The 18,792-nt window shown below is 42.6% G+C and overlaps 1 pseudogene; it reads left to right on the top strand.

The window, feature by feature from the left end:
* Positions 1-9,952: 9,952 nt before the first annotated feature.
* LOC148477064 (uncharacterized) lies at positions 9,953-11,044 on the top strand (annotated as a pseudogene).
* The last annotated feature ends 7,748 nt before the right edge of the window (positions 11,045-18,792 follow it).

Raw genomic sequence — 18,792 nt, forward strand, 5'->3', positions numbered from 1 at the left:
ATTCAGGGCAATTAAAATATTTCCAGAACATTACTGTCTTTTTCTCCTGGTGTCTGAACCTAACCTCCCCCTAGTGCTTAAACCTAACCTCCCACTCCCTGCACCCTAAACCTAACTCTCCCCCCTTAGTGCCTTACCCTAACCCACCCCCTAGTGCCTAACACAAACCCTCCCCCTAACCTCGCTATTTACCTTCGGGATTCCAGTGTCTCTGCAGCAGTGTCTCTGCAGCAGCCTCAGCCAGTGGCGCAGGGGAAGGTCCCAGTCACGGGTGTCGGGATTTTGGTGCCGGCATTCTGAACGCCAGAATCCTCGTGGTCGGGATATTGGGCGCATCCCTTTTTTATATTTATCACACAGAAACATAGCCCATACAATGACTGCTGCTTACTTACCACCAAAGAATTATCTTATTTTGGATTTCGTCATCTTCACAGTAATTGTTTTGTTCTTGCCTGTGTCAGTACATATCTACCCATCCTCATCACTGGGCCGTTCTCCGCGATGTCATATGATATAACAATGTACACATTTGTCAATATTTGTTTCAGAGGGTTAAAGACCATTGCTCTGTTTACCATTTTCTTGCTGATTATAGTTTAACAATTGTTCCAACAAGAATATAATTGGTACAATGAAGCAATTATCTCTGCAAGCAAGCTTGTTTGCTTCATCTAAGGATAACAGCAGGTCACATAAATCTCCCATAGATGCTATTGTTTTGAAAGGAACATTTTTTCCAAAACCGTTTTGATTTTCCATTCTAGTCACCAATTTATTTATTTTATTTTTTGCAAATGCTATATGTTGATGTCTTGACCAAAGACAAGGTAAATTTCCAGTTAGCAGGAACTTCACACTGTAAGAACTTTTGAAATATACATTATGTTTTCGTTGGCAGTGTATCAGCGCCCCCCTGGCTGTGCCCACTGTGTATGTGCCTTCTCCACCTGCACCTCCATGAGGTAGCAGCGCAGGTCCTACAGACTCTGGAATCTCCTATCGGGCAGCATGGGGACCAATTCTGCTCATAATCAGTCTGATGGTGGCAGAGGCTGGAGACAAACCGAATCATCCCCAGACAGCAGCAGGGCTGGCAACAAAAATCTTTGGACCCAGTACACTAATTTTTTTGGGGGGCCCCATCCCTCCCCGCTACTTAGTCTCAGCTCAACCCCTGTGTCTCTGCAGCAGCCTAAGCTCTGCTTCCAGTGTCTATCCAAAGCCTCAGCTCACCCCCTGAGTTTCTGCAGCAGCCACGCCCTAAGTCTCTACAGCAACCTCAGCCCTCCCCACTATGGCCCTGATTCAGAGCCGGACGCTCTGACCAGAGCGCTCGCTCTGAATCGGGGCCCACCTCCATTAATATGGAGCGTCCTCCTGGACGCTCGTATAGCTGTGGGTCACCACCCACAGCATATACGAGCGTGCAGAATGATGGTCGCGATGGTCTTGACCATCGCGACCATCGAAACTGCGAGCAAAAGCCTGCGGTTGGGTTTTTTAACCACAAGGCCAGGAGTGATTTTGGCTCTATCAGAGCCAAAATCACTCCCACTGACATCACTAGTGATGTCAGTGGGGCCGGCTTCAGACGGTAGGAACGCCTCCGTCTGGCAGGCACGTCCCCGGCACGCCCACCAAAGGGGGCGTGCTGTCAGTCACCATCGACAGCACGCCCCCTTTGATGAGACACTCCGAGCGAAGGAAAGTCCTTCTCTCGTCGGGTCTCGCGCATGCGCACGACGGAGCTCCCTCCGTCGTGCGCATGCGCAGTGGGGACCATCGACCCACTTGCGAGCGGACAGCCGCTCGCGAGTGGGTCTGAATGAGGGTCTATGTCTCTTCAGCAGGCTCTGTCCTCCCCCTTTGTCTCTGCAGCAGCCTCAGCCCTGCCCCATGTATCTCCATGGTCTCAACTCACCCCTTTTGTCTCTGTAGCTGCCTCAGCCCTGCCCCTTGTGTCTCCAGTGTCTCTGCAGCAGCCTCAGCCAGTGGCGCAGGGGAAGGTCCCAGTCACGGAAGGGGGGACATCAGCATCCAGAGCTAGGTCAGAGCAACTCTGGCCAGGGCGGCCACCTGAGCCCCCCTTTAATCCAGCTCTAATGACAGCTATCTGCCCTTTTATTTATAATGTATATTTTCATGTGTTTAAGTATATTACAGATGGGCCCAGCTAGTTTGTTGCACCATATGCCATGTAGCACTCCCTGCATCTCGTTCCACATGGTACGCCTTTCAGTATTAATTGCAACGGAACATACAATAGCGCTGGAAAAAGTCATAGTGTGTAATACAAGTTTTTGTCCACCAGGTGTCACTTTTCCTAAACATGCTTCTGATATCCATTGCATTTTCTGTATCACTGCCTGGTGATTGACTGACAGAACCTGTGATTCGGTACACTATAGTACAGCGTTTTCGTAATGGAATCAGGGCTGTAGGGAATAAAGTTTAAAATCATTACAGTACAGTATCTGTGTGAGTCATGTACTTTTAAAAAATATATATGTTTTAATATATTTGTCTCAGACTCAGACGGGTCGCATGCACAGCTTTCAATGAGACGGGATGATTTAATATTCGGGTAACTGCTCGGTTACTGTGTTTACATGTACTAGTATAATATTTAGAAAGGACACCACATTTATTACTATCATTATAATTATGCTTCCCTTACTGCGCCCCCCCTAACAGCAGCGGGTGGGTGGAGTGCACAAGGATTCACTAGATGGATGTGAAATCCTTCTAGGCCTAGTGGTAGAGTCGTCCAGGGTTCAAATCTCACCACAGCCCAATATTATTTTGTAATCATGATTACTTTAGATTCATTCCATCCATAAAGTACAGTGGTGGATCCATCCATACTAATCAAGTTTCAGACACACCCACAGGTGTTGGGGTTCAGGGACTCAAATGCAACCTCAGTTTTCAATAAGACCACATGATCTCCTGTTCAATAATGTTGCAATAGTGTATTGAAGGCACTACATTGCTCAACAACTCCCCTGCACCCTGCAATGACACACCAATACAGTTATGGGGAGCAGGGGCTCGAGTGTCGGGTGTCAGACGCACTCTCAGTGTCAGGAGCTTAGACGTGTCAGACACACCCACAGGTGCTGGGGTTCAGGGACTCAAATGCAACCTCAGTTTTCAATAAGACCACATGATCTCCTGTTCAATAATGTTGCAGTAGCGTATTGAAGGCACTACATTGCTCAACAACTCAACTGCACCCTGCAATGTCACACCAATACAGTTATGTGGTGCAGTTGCTCAAGCATTGGTGTATTTATAATGGGTGCAGGATGTGCAGTGCACAGGGGCCCCTAGGTCCAGGGGGGGACCGCACCGCACACCTTGTAGCTATAATATACTTATCTCTCCGGAGTCCCACATCTGCGCTGGTATCACCGCTGCAAAAACGCTCATTGCGCTATAGACTCTTGGCACACTGTAGTGCCCAGAGTCTATCAGTGCAGCGCTGGCCACCGGACTGAGAGGAGGGGGCCTGTGATGGAGACTGCACACGGTGGGCTGGAGTGTCAGGTTTCAGACGCACTCACAGCGTCAAGGGCTTAGACTGGTCAGACGCACCCACAGGTGTTGGGGTTCAGAAACTCAAACGCACCTAAAGTACTGTAGGTGAGTGTCACTGTGCATGTATGCATTAATAACATTTTACTATCACGGTGTGTGTGTCCTGTGTTTATTGTAATATTTCTTTTGCAGGTGAACTACATGTACAGGTACGTACCAGTGCGCCCGTAATGCCCTGCATGCTGGTACTTGTGATTCTCCAAGTACTAGCATGCGGGGGAGTCTTGCTGGTTCCCGTAGTTCTACTGCAAAAGGCAATATTTTTACTTCTTTCGTTTGCACCATATTTTACATAATCAACCCAGGAGTTGCCGGGGATAGCCCCAGGCTATCAGCGCAGGCCTGGGGTGCCCTAGACCCGGTGAAAGTGTTCCCCTGGTTGTGGCATTACTCCTCTGCTAGAAAGAGCTTGGTGCTGGTTATGGATATACAGGGGACCCCTACGCTTTTTGTCCCCTGTATATCCAAAACCAGGACTGGCTCGGCTGAGCCCAGTGCTGTTTGTTCCCAGTATCTCGGTTTTCCGTGCTGCTACAACGTCCATGCCCCTAGACTCATATTTGTGTATCTAGTCTCATAAAGCAGCACCTTCACTTTGTATGCCCTGCTCGCCGCCGATTGCTCCATAAGGTCCGGCCGCCTCGCGACCTGTTTCAACGGTCGGGTGCCATTTTGTCTCATGCTTCGGCCTATACTGCTATGTCCCGTGCTAGCCCAGTATCTTTGTCCCATGCTGCTACAATGTCCATGCCCCTAGACTCATATTTTTGTATCTAGTCTCATAAAGCAGCACCTTCTCTTTTTATGCCCTGCTCACCGCCGATCGCTCCATAAGGTCCAGCCCCCTCGTGGCCTGATTCAATGATTGGCAGCCATTTTGTCCCTCTCATGCTTCGGCCTATACTTCTATATCCCATGCTAGCCCAGTATCTCTTTTCCATGCTGCTACAATGTCCATGCCCCTAGACGCATATTTGTGTATCGAGTCTCATAAAGCAGTGTAAATTGACATGCCCTGCATGCCGCCGCTTATAGTGCGACTATGAGGTGGCCTGATTCAATGGTCAGCGGCCATTTTTTCCCTCTCGTGCATAAACTTTTACTGCTGTGTCCCATGCTAGCCCAGTATATTTTATTTACATGTTTGTGCTATGTCCATGTCCCTAGCCACATATGTATGTACTAAAGACGCGTATCCATTAGGCAATTTTAATGAGCGATTGAACGATTACAACATCGTAATCGTTCAATCGCTCTTTAATCGTGCACAAAATCATGCACTATAATGTTGGAAATGGCCAGCGATGCGCGCTCCTCTACCATTTTCCCCCTCTTCCTCCCCTAGCTTCACCATACGGTTGCTCGGAGGTTCGGGACCCACAAACTGGAAAGAGCATCAGCATTGAGGTGCTGTTTCCCTGGTCGATGCAGTACCTCAAATTTGAATGGCTGTAAATTTGTGTGCATCCACTGTAAGGGAGCATGATCTATGACTAGCCAGAATTCTCACCCCAACAGATAATATTTTAGTGACTCTACAGCCCACTTAATCGCCAAGCACTCCTGTTCCACAGTTGAGTACTTGTGTTGTTTGGCAGCAATTTCTGGCTAAGATAAAGTATAGGTTTCTCATCCCCATCTACCTCCTAAGCATGTCCCAGAGGCATCAGTCTGCAACACAAACTGCTTCTTACAGTCAGGAGCTTGCAAAACAGGCTCTACACACAAGGCTCGTCTGAAATCTTGCCAACCAGTCTCTGCTGGCTTAGACCATATTATCTGGTCTGGGGAATGTCTTTTAAGGCACTAAGTCAGTGGAGCTGCCCTAGTGGCAAAATCACGTATGAATTTGTGGTAGTAACTGACCAGACCAAGGAATGTTGTGTTGTGATTTACATTTGGGTTTTGGCCAGGTAATGTAAAGACTGTAACACTGCTTCTACCCTTAGAAGGTGTGACTCTCAGAGCTAAAGATGATGATGTCTTCTAAATATGCAGCTGCATACTCCCTGTGGGGCCGAAGCAACTTATTCATAGCCCTCTGGAAGGTTGCTGGGGCCCCATGCATACCAAAAGGCAGCATTTTGTACTGGAACAAGCCTTCTGGGGTAGAGAAGGCAGTTTTTCCTTTAGCAGCTTTAGTCAAAGGAATATGGCAATACCCTTTTGTCAAATCAAGAGTGGTTAGATACTGGCTATTAGCTTGTCAACCCGGGGCATACGGTAGGAATCAAACTGAGAAACTTTATTTAACTTGCGAAAGTCATTGCAGAATCTTAATGCCCCTGAAGGCTTAGGCACTAAGACAATGGGGTTATTCCATTCACTGTTTGACTCCTGTATGATCCCTAAGTGCAGCATCTTTTCCACCTCTTGTTTAACTGCTGCCCATTTTGCCTCAGGTATGCAATAGGGTCTCTGCTTTATTATCACCCCAGGAGGAGTTTATCACCCCAGGAGGAGAAACAATATCATGCTGTATAATTTGGGTTTTTCCCAGAATAGCAGAGAATACATCTTGGTTTCGTGCTACTAAGCTCACCACTTCCTATTTTTGGCTAAGACTGAGGGAGACCTCAATTTTCTTTGCCACCAAGAGGGCTGACTGGCACTTTCTTTCCAAGGTTTTAATAAATTTACATGGTAAATTTGTGCCACCTTTCTTCTACCCTCTTGTCGTACCCTGTAGTTTACAGGTCCCACCGCATCTATGATCTAATAAGGTCCTCGCCATTGAGCATACAATTTGCTTTCAGTAGTAGGCACAAGCATGAGTACTGTAGAAAATGGAAGAAGGTGGAATGGCACTAGTATCACATATAAACCATGATATAAATGAAATTGCATAAAACGTTTATTATAAATGTAATTAATACAGTACTGGATATCAATGAAAGCAATAATATCAACATATAAAAATGTATTAAATTAATATATAGACACTCTGCACCAGGATATGTGTGTTGCCAATCGATATATTGTAGCAACTCATGTATCACATAGCTGTAAACATTGATACAAAAATATCAATAAAGAAAAAATGTGTTTAAATATCTATTCCCAAATATCTGGCAAGATGTAAAGCTCCAAGGAGATAGCCTGGTTGGGATAGACCAAAATATTAAATGGATCCGTATATGGTTGATGGTAAAAATAAATTGCAGTAAGTATATAAAAGTTAATAAAGCAAATTATCCGGATAGCATATGGATTGTCCTATATTAAATAGCTCACATATCAAAGCTCACCCCAAGGCAATGATGGTATGTTGCTCCAGAGAAGGATGCGGTGCCAGCCTGTTGGTGAGAGGCCGGTACGCAGCTGGAGAGTGCCAAGGAGTGTGCGGAGTGGTTACACACGTGTACCGGGAGGACTGGCCGCTTCGGCGGTCGTGGGACACAGCCAAAGCTCCGCTGTGAGGACTGCAATCAGTGAGGCAGTGGGATGTCCGGCAGTGAGGTTGCTCTCTCCAGAGAGATTAAATGAAATGATGCAGCCGCGCTTGTGTTCTCCGCTCTGCTGCGCCACGGCTAGTAGACAGACAGCGTAACAGATACTGAAATCTGAATGAGTAGTCAGCTTTGCTAGTGCACACAGTAATTGATCCTTTCTGTAATCCGCGTTTCACTTCATATAGTAGCTTCTTCAAGAAGGCAGAATAGGTGAATGTGCAATGAATGGCTTTTTAAACCCTTGCTCACTAGTAAATCACCTGTAGGTGTGCACCTGTCAATCATGATAGCTGGCAGGTGCAGGTTGGAGTTTTTTTGTTTAACTGATCTCAATCCAAATCCTAAATGATATAAACTAAATAGAGAGAGGTCTACTTTCCCAATTAATATATATATATATATATATATATATATATATATATATATATACACACATATACTAGTAATATCCTGCTACATACAGAGAATCTGGTACAGTCAATCCATGTCAATCAAATTACTACAAAAGTACTATTGTTTGGCGTGTTACTAATACTGATAACTAAATAAGTATAAAACATAAATATACTGTAAATACACAAGTTCCCATATAAACATATAATTATTTCTATTTCTAGATCTTCTATAATAATACCAAAGTATAAAGAACCAAAGTGTAATGTTAAACATAAGAAATAATACAATAAAAAAAAAATATTAAAAAAAATATATATATATTTTATTTATCAGTGGTTAGATACTGGCTTTTAGCTCGTCAACCCGGGGCATAGGGTAGGAATCAAACTGAGAAACTTTATTTAACTTGCGAAAGTCATTGCAGAATCTTAATGCCCCTGAAGGCTTAGGCACTAAGACAATGGGGTTATTCCATTCACTGTTTGACTCCTGTATGATCCCTAAGTGCAGCATATTTTCCACCTCTCGTTTAACTGCTGCCCATTTTGCCTCATGTATGCAATAGGGTCTCTGCTTTATTATCACCCCGGGAGGAGTTTATCACCCCAGGAGGAGAAACAATATCATGCTGTATAATTTGGGTTTTTCCCAGAATAGCAGAGAATACATCTTGGTTTCGTGCTACTAAGCTCACCACTTCCTATTTTTGGCTAAGACTGAGGGAGACCTCAATTTTCTTTGCCACCAAGAGGGCTGACTGGCACTTTCTTTCCAAGGTTTTAATAAATTTACATGGTAAATTTGTGCCACCTTTCTTCTACCCTTTTGTCGTACCCTGTAGTTTACAGGTCCCATTGCATCTATGATCTCATAAGGTCCTCGCCATTGAGCATACAATTTGCTTTCAGTAGTAGGCACAAGCATGAGTACTGTACCTTGTCTCCCGGTTTGAAAGACCAGTCTACTGGTAATGTCGTAATTGCGTTTCTGATGCTGTTGAGCTCTGTCCATATGTTCGTTCAGTAGTCTGCCTTAACCGGCCATACAATTCAGACACAAACTGAATGATATTAGGATCTTTAACACATCTAAAATCCCTCTAGGTTGCCTCTGATAGAGGAGTTCTAAGGGACTGAACCAGATGGAGGATTGGGGCACCTCTCGAACTGCAAACATCAAATAAGGCCAATCTTGCTTTTCTTGTTACACCGCCCTCTTTACCATCTGTTTAAGGATCTGGTTAAAGAGTTTACTAGGCCATCTGTTTGTGGGTGATAAACTGAGGTGGTAATCCTATATACCCTTAACAGTCAGCACAAAACTTCATTAATTTAGATGGGTGTCTTGATCCATAAGGACCTTTTTTGGTATTCTCAGAGAGGTAAATAGCATCAATAACTCCCAGGCAATAGTGCTAGATTTCATATGACGTAGTGGTATGACCTCCGGGTGGCATAATCTACTACCAATAATGTATTGATGCCCACGAGCAGATTTTTCCATACCAATTCTCTCAAAAGGTACAGAAATTACAGGGAGGGGAACCAAGGGTGCCCGAAACCCTGGGCGGGGTGTTATCTTCTGACACACTGGACATTCCTGACAATATTTTCTTACTGGCCAAAAGAATCTTAACTGAAAATGCTGGAGAGTTTTCTCCTCCCCTAAATGGCCACCCCACAGGTGTGTATGAGCCACCCTCAACACCAGCTGCTAGTGTTTCTGTGGAACCACCAATTGGCCTACTTTCTTACCCTGCAAATATGTTACACAATGTAACAAATAACAAAGTATAGTACACCTTCTGTTGGTAAAGCCATGATTACTTTACCATTTACTTCTACAACATTTTCATATGCATTTATCAAATTCCCAGCATTCTGTTGGTCTTGGCCAAAGTCCTGTAAAGACACTTCCTTTTGGATGGGAATCCACTGTGCCTCGGTCTCACTTCCACTGTGGGTGGATCCGGTCACTGTATCCAGGCTCTTGCTGCGTAGTAGTATCCAGCAAGGTCCCTGTTTGGGTGCCAAATGTGGCAAGAATCAAATAGATCAGAGTAAAATCCAACAGAAGTTTATTTTCTTACCACAGGCAGATATACAGGTCAGTGCAGTATTCACAGGCATGATGTTACAGCAGGTACACAGAATCTTCCATACAGCAATACAGTTCTTTTAGTGGACCCTCAGATCCAGGATCCCTAACACTAGTCATCCCTGGGCCTATAACCTGGGCGACTACTTCACCATCAGGATCATTGTGGATTTGCACTAACACAAGTTTAAAGACAGGTGACAGGTGCTGCTATTTAGCCTTTCTTGTGGTTTACAAGTGATCCCAGGAAAACCTGGACTGGATCTCATTACCATGCTGTTTATTGCTCCAACTCTGACCAAACCTGCTGCTCCACATCAACTTCATGTGAAAGCATGCTGTCCCTTTCACAATACTCAGTCACTGTATTTATCTTGTTCTCTCTACAGTCCCTGTCGTCAAACATGCTGACAAAGATCAGCAAATCCATGAGCAAGATAATTGCAAACAACGAACACAAAACAACATGACAGATTCAGGCCTGGCTAAAAGAGAGTGGAGTTGTAGTCAGTTTACAGACTGTGCGCTATCATGCATTTGAGAGAATGCTGAGCACATGGTAGGGACATTACATCAACCTTTTTTAAATGTTACTAGATTGCTACTGTACTGTGTTCCAATCTCAACAGACTGTAACTGTGTAATAATTTCTATATGTACTGTATGTGTTATACCGTAGGAGCGTCAAACAGATTGTGCACCAATTAATTTGTGAGGATGATGAACATACAGCTTTACAAATAAAACGTATTCTACAAAAAGAATGTGACCTGGACATCTCCTGTTCCAGCATCAAATGGATGCATAAGGAACTGGAATGGACTTTTGGCCCTACAAGGTAAAATAGTGTTGTACAATAACCCACAAATGCACTCTACAATGCACTATTTTATTCAATAAACTGTCCTTAATAATGCACTGAATTACGGGACAGTAAACTAATAATATGTTTTTTATTCCACAGGATACATCCCATGATAATGGATGTTAATAAAGAAAAGAGAGTTGAACAAGCATGACGGTGGATAGAGAGTGATGACAATTTTAATGATATTTTCACAGATGAAACTTCAGTTTCTCTGGAGAGGTTCTCAAGACTGCACTTCCGGCACCTGGCACATCTCTCAATTAAACCTCTTCCCAAGCATCCATTAAAGCTCCATGTATGGGGAGCTATATCTTATTGTGGTGTAGGACCTATCTTAATTTTTGAATGTACAGTAATGTTTGTTGTAAAAAATGTATAATGCAATATTTACAGTCCTGTACAATAGTACAGTGTGCACTTGTTCCTGACCAAAATTTCTCATGTCTTTAGATATCATGGATAAGACTTTCTTCCAAGAACAAATAGTGGATGGCTTTATGGTGCATATGTGAGAAAACGCTATCCATCAGGACACCTATTATTCCAGGATAATGATCCTAAACACTCTGCCTCAGCAAAATTCATGGAAGAGGGAGGTATAAATTGGCAACGCACACCACCAGAGTGAGTATTGTCCTACTGTATTCACTCTTTATTGTACAATAAAGTATGTACAGTAATTATTCTAGTAAACTTTTTATTAAAGTATTGTACTGTCCTGTAGGTCACCAGACATGTATTCCATTGAATTGGTTGGTTTGCCCAGTTGAAGAGGTTCATCAGTCTGATTTGAAACCAAAAACAAAAAAAGAACTATCAGATGGCATACTAAAGTTTTGGGAAACAGTACTGACACCTGCCCAGTGTAACAATTATATTAATCATCTGTATAATGTCTTACCTGTTATAATCAAATGAAATGGTCAAGCAACTGCTATGTAGCTTGTACAGTACTATATATTTTATATAATTAGTAATGTGCATTATTCATTAAATCTGCATACTGTAATGTACTTTATGTTTTCATTAAGTACTCTATTTTATTGCTGTATTATTGCTACAGTATCAATAAATTGAGGAAACTTTGTTAATTTTTGCAATTAACTGTACTGTATTGTAATAAAGCTTCATGTACTGTATGCTTGAAGTAATTTATTTTCTTACTGTATTGTTGGTATCAATAAACTGAGGAACCTTTTCTGTTTATTTTTGCAGAGTAGAGTACTGTATTGTTATAAAGTTTAATGGCCTGCTACAGATGCAAAGCAGACAGCCATGGAGGATCGTCATCCCACAAAGACAGCAAGCTCTTCCTGGTCACAGCACAATGTAAAACCACTGCCACAGTATCTAAATAAAAAAAACTGTACTGTATATTCAGTAATACTGTATACTGTACTACTGTAGCAGTCTACAATATACTGTACAGTACTGTATATTGGAATGTAGGAAAAAAAATCAGTCAAACATACAGTACTGTATAATAACAGTTTGTAATAGTGAAACCAAAATACTGTAAGCACCAATAATTAGTTAAAAATAATAAAATTTGTATTAATACAGTATGTGACAAGGGCTATATTCATTAATATAATATGAGACTGTACTGTATATAGTAATGTTTATAAAGCTTGCAAACCTACATACAGTACATTTTGTTTACAGTCTTATTGTACTGTAGACATACAGCATGTTTTCATAGGAGAAGTAGTGTGTATACTGTATTATCTGTGATTTACTGTTACACGAATATTATCTGCTGGCAATAAATACAGTGTCCTAAAGACAACCTGGTGTCATGTCATATTTTGATTATCAATATTCTTATCCATTAATACTGTACAGTATACTGTATGCCACAAATGCCAATTTGGTACTGTATGCAACTTTATATATTGGGTCATGGCCCCCCTAATTCTCTGTGCACCATAGCAATGGTACTGCACCTATTGCAGGGTTGCTCTCATAAATTGTGGTGCCCAAGACTGACAAAATGGAAAAGCCCCCCTGGGGCAGTGTTGTGGATAATATTCGTGGCTCATCTATACTGTCTATCTGGTGGCTCCTGCCTATCTATCAACCGGATCCCATAAGAAAAGTCAAAACAGGTTGTATACAAATATAAATTTTAATAAAACAAAAAATTGTAACTCAAAAAAAAATTACAGAACTGGTCTGTGACCTGCTGAAGTTGCTCTGTGGGGAGAAAAAAAAGGTACAGTATTACAACACTAATATGCAATACTGTACAGTATATTGTAAAATCTTGACATCCACTATCTTAGAAACATATAAACATAGAATTTGATGGCAGATAAGAACCACTTGGCCCATCTAGTCTGTCCCATTTTTAAACATATTGTTACCTCAATCCTTATTGATCCTTAGTTCTTCTGAATATGTCTATCCCATGCATGTTAAATTGCTCTACTGTCTTAGCCTCTACCACCTCTGATGAGAGCCTATTCCACTTGTCCACTACCCTTTCTGTGATGTCATTTTTCCTCAAATTTCCCCTGAACCTACCACTCCAGGTTCAGAACATGTCCTCCTTACTGTCACTACTGTAGATACAGTACATTACCAGGAATCATGCACCTGCGTGGCTGTGGGCCCTGGGCCTGGTCATAGCCCAGCCATGGTCCCCCATGGATTACTGTATTGGGAAACAAATAATAATTATTCACATTACAGTACGGTACTGTATTATTAATCTTTATACTGTATGGTGCTACTAGGTTTGAGTAGCTCCTAACAGATTACAGTACTTAAACAAATGAGCAAAACAATGAAACAGCTACTGTATGTACTGTACAGTAAAAGACTGTTCAGGACAAGTACTGTAGAGTACATGATACAGTATACAGTCTAAACATTGCTGCACCAAAGGTTATGACACTGAATTAAGCATCAGGGTGTCAGACACCAAGGGTTACTGTAGGTGCTGTTGTATGGCGTAGATAATAGTGTACTGTAAGTAAGAGAATGAAAAGCACAAGAAGGGAGAGGGCACTGCTTGTGAGAGCTACCATTATATTTTAAAGGGTGCATGCAGAAAGTGAGCATGGAACAGAGGGCTAGTATGAGAGATGGCTGGGTTTGATGAAGTGGGTCTTCACTCTTCAGAGCCCATTTTGAGTGTAGTCAAGGTGGAGAATTCCAGAGGGAGCAGCATGTGCAAAATCTTGGAGGAGGGAGTGTGAGGAAGTAATCACTAGGCAAGATAGGGGGCATGGATTTGTGGAGCAAAGAGGGCAGGAGTGTAAAGGGGTCAGATATTTAAATGGGATAGTATTGGGTCAGTGCATTATAAGTGAGTGTGAAAAGCTTGATTTAGATTCTGAAGGGGTAGAGGAGCCAGTGTATTGCTTGAAAGAGCGGAGGAAGATACAATATGCTGGACAGCAGCATTGAGGACAGAATGGAGTGGAGAGAGGTGGTATAGTAGTAAGGTACAGTACAGTATGCCAGATACAGTAAGTGGAGTATACAGTAGTCCAATCTGGTGATGACTAGTGAGTGGATGACGGTCTTTCTAGCATCTACTGTAGGGAGAGAAAGCCTCAGATCCTGGAAATGGCAGGACTGCAGGAGGTACTGAATGTGTGGTTTTAAGGAGAGGGAAGATTCAAGGATAACTCCAAGACAGCACAAATGGGGGCTATGCTAGATCATTCAATTGTGGGAGGTTATGTGGGAAGATGATCAGCTCGGTCTGTACTGTAAAGTGTAAGAATACCTGTAAATGTACTATATTTAACCCTTTCAGTACATCCACAATACCAACATGGACAAAATACCCAAAAAAACAAAATACAGATATACTGTACTATAAAGCTACACCAAAATGGAGTGGCGCTAACATAAACTAGTGTGACACAGTTAGGTTAGGGGGTCCCTCTCCTGGGTAGAGGACTCCTTCCTTACACACACACACACAGCAGCAGGGAAGCAGCACACCAGTCTGGATGCAAGTACAAGCTGGTCGGCGCCAGTCTTTATTGTACAATGACAGAAATATAAAGAAAACATAAATATAAATCCTAGCCCTGTCGGGGCACTAACTTCACAGGTAGTTCCCTCACTACCAGAACCTGGCAGGGCCTAATGCCCTCGCCAGCAACAAAGCACAGCACAGTACTCACAAATAGGTTTTTCAAGTGTCTCTGAGCAAACTCCCTGCCTGCTCTCCCAGGTGAGACACTCAGCCCTAAACACACTAGGCTTATATTGGCCACTCTCAGGTGGAAAACTAACAAGCCTGTTACCAGGCTGCGAGAACCAAAACCTGGAGTGGCCGTGGGTGGAGCCCTCCCTCTCCTCTCACCCACAACCCCCAGGTCCCAAACCGGCTTTTCAAAAAGCAGAAACTCAAGCCTGCTACACTGCAGACTTTCTCCTGGGGGTTTAAAACACAAAAGACAGGAATCTGGGACAAATGTACCTGCCACAGACCACTTTACCAGTGATCCTATCACACTAGATTGAGTAACAACTGGAGTCTGGAGGTACTGTACACTGTAGATGTTAGGCCAGGGATACTCATGAATAAAATTGTTCCACTAAGCTCATGCAGCTGTACTCTGGAGGTTGGTTGCTACCAATTGTACTGTAGAATGCAGTAGACGTGCTGGATCGTGGTATTTAATAATGTCACTCTCTATAAATAATGAGATTAGTGGTGTACTCTCACATATTTTACTTATACAATTCATCAATAAAATGTATCTACAGTATAATCATCTTAAAATATAAGCAATGAGACACTCTAGTATAATACTTTACAGTACTTTGATGGTATTGAGGATAGTTATATTGTACTGTATGTGTTTCTCTGTGGGAAAATCTCATTGTTTATATTTTAAGATGATTATTCTGCAGATAAATTTTATTGATGAATTGTATAAATAAAATATGTGAAAGTACACCACTAATCTCATGATTTATACAGAGTGACATTTTTCAATACCACGCTCCAGCGCTGCTATTCTAACCAAAATACTGTACCAACACATGAAAATCTTCCCACATTCAAAATCCCACTACAGTTAAAAAACACACACTGGAAAATTATACTAAGAAGTACAGAAGACTGTAGTAATAAGAATTACTGTACCTCGGCAGGCATCAGCTTATGTGATAGCGAGATATAGGCTGTACGAGATATAGGCTGTGTGGCAAAACAACCTGGCTTTGCCTTGTACAGTACATGATTGCAGATTTAAAAATATGTGGACACTGTACTTGCCGGAACTCCAGCACAGCCTGCATCTCGCTAGAGTATTACAAAAGCCCCATAGTCTGTCTGTTTTGGAAAAACAATAATTTACATCGCAGTAATGTTCGAATAAGGTGATGTAAAAAGCATTATTTACTATAATTACTGCACAGTAATTACATTATTTACCTTCAATCTCCTCCTTCTCCTCCTCTGTGTCCATAGGCTCTTCTTCTAAAGGTAAAAGGAATAATAAAACACATTGGCTCTACATGGAAGTGAAGTGTGAAAGTGTGAAGGGGGACATGATGGAAACTACAGTTTTAAGTTTCAATAAGGTAGAGTACAGGAGGGAGAGAGACAATCTGAAAAGGAACATAAGTACACAGTGGTAGAATACAATGTGCTGTACACTACAGTACTTACGGGTCTGGGGAGGGCTACTGTCCTCAAGTGACACTTCCTCTATTATAAGGTAGTCTGTTTGCCAAAGAAAAACAAAATTTTATCATGTCACAAAAATACAGTAACTACAGTACTGCGGCCCTGATTCAGAGCTGGACGCTCTTCCAGAGCGCTCGCTCTGAATCAGGGCATTTTTTTTTGGAGCCGGCCTCCTGGCCGCTCGCTAAGCTGTGGGTGATCACCCACAGCTTTTGCGAGTGGCCAGGTGATGGTCGTGACCATCGCGACCATCGGGCTTGAGATGAGACCCTTGTGGTAGGGTCTAACAGCAGGAAGCTCAACTACTCAACTACTGACAATGCCTCCGTTTGGCCAGCCACCCCCCTCCCCACCTACAAAACGGGGCGAGCTGTCGATAAATATCGACAGCTGCCCCGTTTTGTTGCGAGCCCCGGGGTGAGTGATTTCTCGCTCGCTCCGGGGCTCGCGCACACGTAGTGCACACGAGGCATATGCGCACTGCCCAACCATCGACCCTCTTGCGAGCGGTTCTGAATCAGGCCCTGTGTTCCTAACAGTACTAATCATTACCACTATCAGAAGACTCCTCCTGGGGTGGGGACTCATCCCCTTCAGTTTCTGGAACTGTGGAAAAAATACACAATGTTATTTTGCCCCAAAACAATGTGAAAAATGTCAATAAATAAAGCCAGACACTAGTACAGTATTACTACAGTATTATCACACTTTATTGACAGTATAAGACAAAGTCACTGAAACATACTGTACTACACAGTACTGAAAAAAAAGCATGAGTAAGAATTCATGTGTGAGGAGAAGAGGTTGGAGATGGGTTTTTGGAGTACAGGAAGAAGAGAGACATTCTGAAAAAGAAGTGCAGCTAGGCCCGACAGCAGCCTCCTGCGCCTGTGGCAGATCCCCCTCAATAATTTCAGAAACTGTGGAAAAAAAACAATGTCATTTTGCCCCAAAACAATTTGAAAAATGTCAATAAATAAAGCCCGACACTACTATTACTATTATTACACCTTATTGGCAGTATCCAGTTATGGCTCATACACAGTAGACGATGCTGCATATGGAAGCATGGCATCATTAATGATATCTCCAGATTGGGCTTCAAGTACAGCTGACTGGGGACATCATTAACGAACTGCAGGAGCACGCATCATTGGTCGTTTAGTGCATACACTCTAGACGATATGAACGATATCATTGTCATTCATATTGTTCATCAAAATCATCTAGTGTGTATGCCCCTTAAGACAAGGTCACCGAAACATACTGTACAGTACTGAAAAAAAAACACAAGTAAGAATTTGTGTGTAAAGGGAAGAGGTTAGAAATTGGTCTTTGGAGTACAGGAGGGAGAGAGACACTCTGAAAAGGAAAAAAAGTAGAGAGATAGAAGACAATGTAGTGTATAGTACTTACGAGGCCTGGAAGGGCGGCTTGGGACGGCTTCAGCCTTCTGACCCTGGGGCACATCCCCCTCAATAATTTTAGGAACTGTGGAAAAAAACTCAAAGTCATTTTGCCACAAAACAATGTGCAAATGTCAATAAATAGAGCCCGACTGTAATGTTACTATTATTACACTTTATTGACAGTACAAGACAAGGTCACTGAAACACACTGCACAGTGCTGCAAAAAAAAACAAGTAAGAATTTGTGTGTAAGGAGGAAAGGTTGGAGATGGATCTATGGATTAAAGGAGGGAGAGAGACCTTCTAAAAAAGGAACAAAAGTTAAGAGATAGAAGATAATACTACTCTACAGTACAGTAGTGTACAGTAGAGGTACAGTACTTATGAGGCCTGGAAGGCCTGCTATGCCTATGCTGGCTGCTCCTCCTCTTCATTGTCTGGAACTATGAAAAGAGAACACAATGTCATTTTGTCACAAAACAATTTGAAAAATTTAAAATAAATAAAGCCCGGCAGTACTATTACTAGCACATAACACATATGAGCAGATATAGTGAGGGCTGGCGGGGGTGCCGGCATCTGCAATTGTATACACACTTGATGATGCCGGCATCAATGAACAATGATGGGGAATTGGGTGCATTCGGCAGCATGGTATCGTTAATGATATCTCCAGATTAGACTGCATGTATAGCCGACTGGGGAGATCGTTAATGACCCGATTGAGCGAGCATCGTTGGTCGTTTAGTGCATTCACAATAGTCGATATGAACGATATATCGTTGAATGATATAGTTATTGTTCATCAAAATTGTTTAGTGTATATGCCCCTTAAGACAAGATCACCGAAACATACTGCACAGTACTGAAAAAAATGCACAAGTAAAAATTCATGTGTAAGGAGAAGAGGTTGGAGATGGGTCTTTAGCTGCATACAGAGTAGGACAATAAGTTGAACCATGTGGATGATAACAACATCATTATGGTTCATATGGTTCCAGATCGTCAAGTGTGTATGCATGATATCGCTAACGATTCCCGCTCTCGCGGATCATTAAAGATGTCTTCCATCACCCAAACTTGCAGGAGAATCTGAAGATACAGTATTGTCAGATTCTGCCTGTTCATGGATGGAGCAAGTTGATCTCACTGTACAATATCGTTAACGATATCGTTCAGTGTGTATGTTCACACTGTATCATTTGCTTGGGAGAGCCCGGGCAAACACTAGACGATATTGCTCATGGAGCATATCGTCCAGTGTGTATGAGCCTTTTGGAGTACAGGAGGGAGAAAGACATTTTG

This window comes from Taudactylus pleione, unplaced genomic scaffold, assembly GCF_031769625.1.
Source record: "Taudactylus pleione unplaced genomic scaffold, aTauple2 ptg000755l, whole genome shotgun sequence".
In the NCBI taxonomy this organism is placed as follows: Eukaryota; Metazoa; Chordata; class Amphibia; order Anura; family Myobatrachidae; genus Taudactylus; species Taudactylus pleione.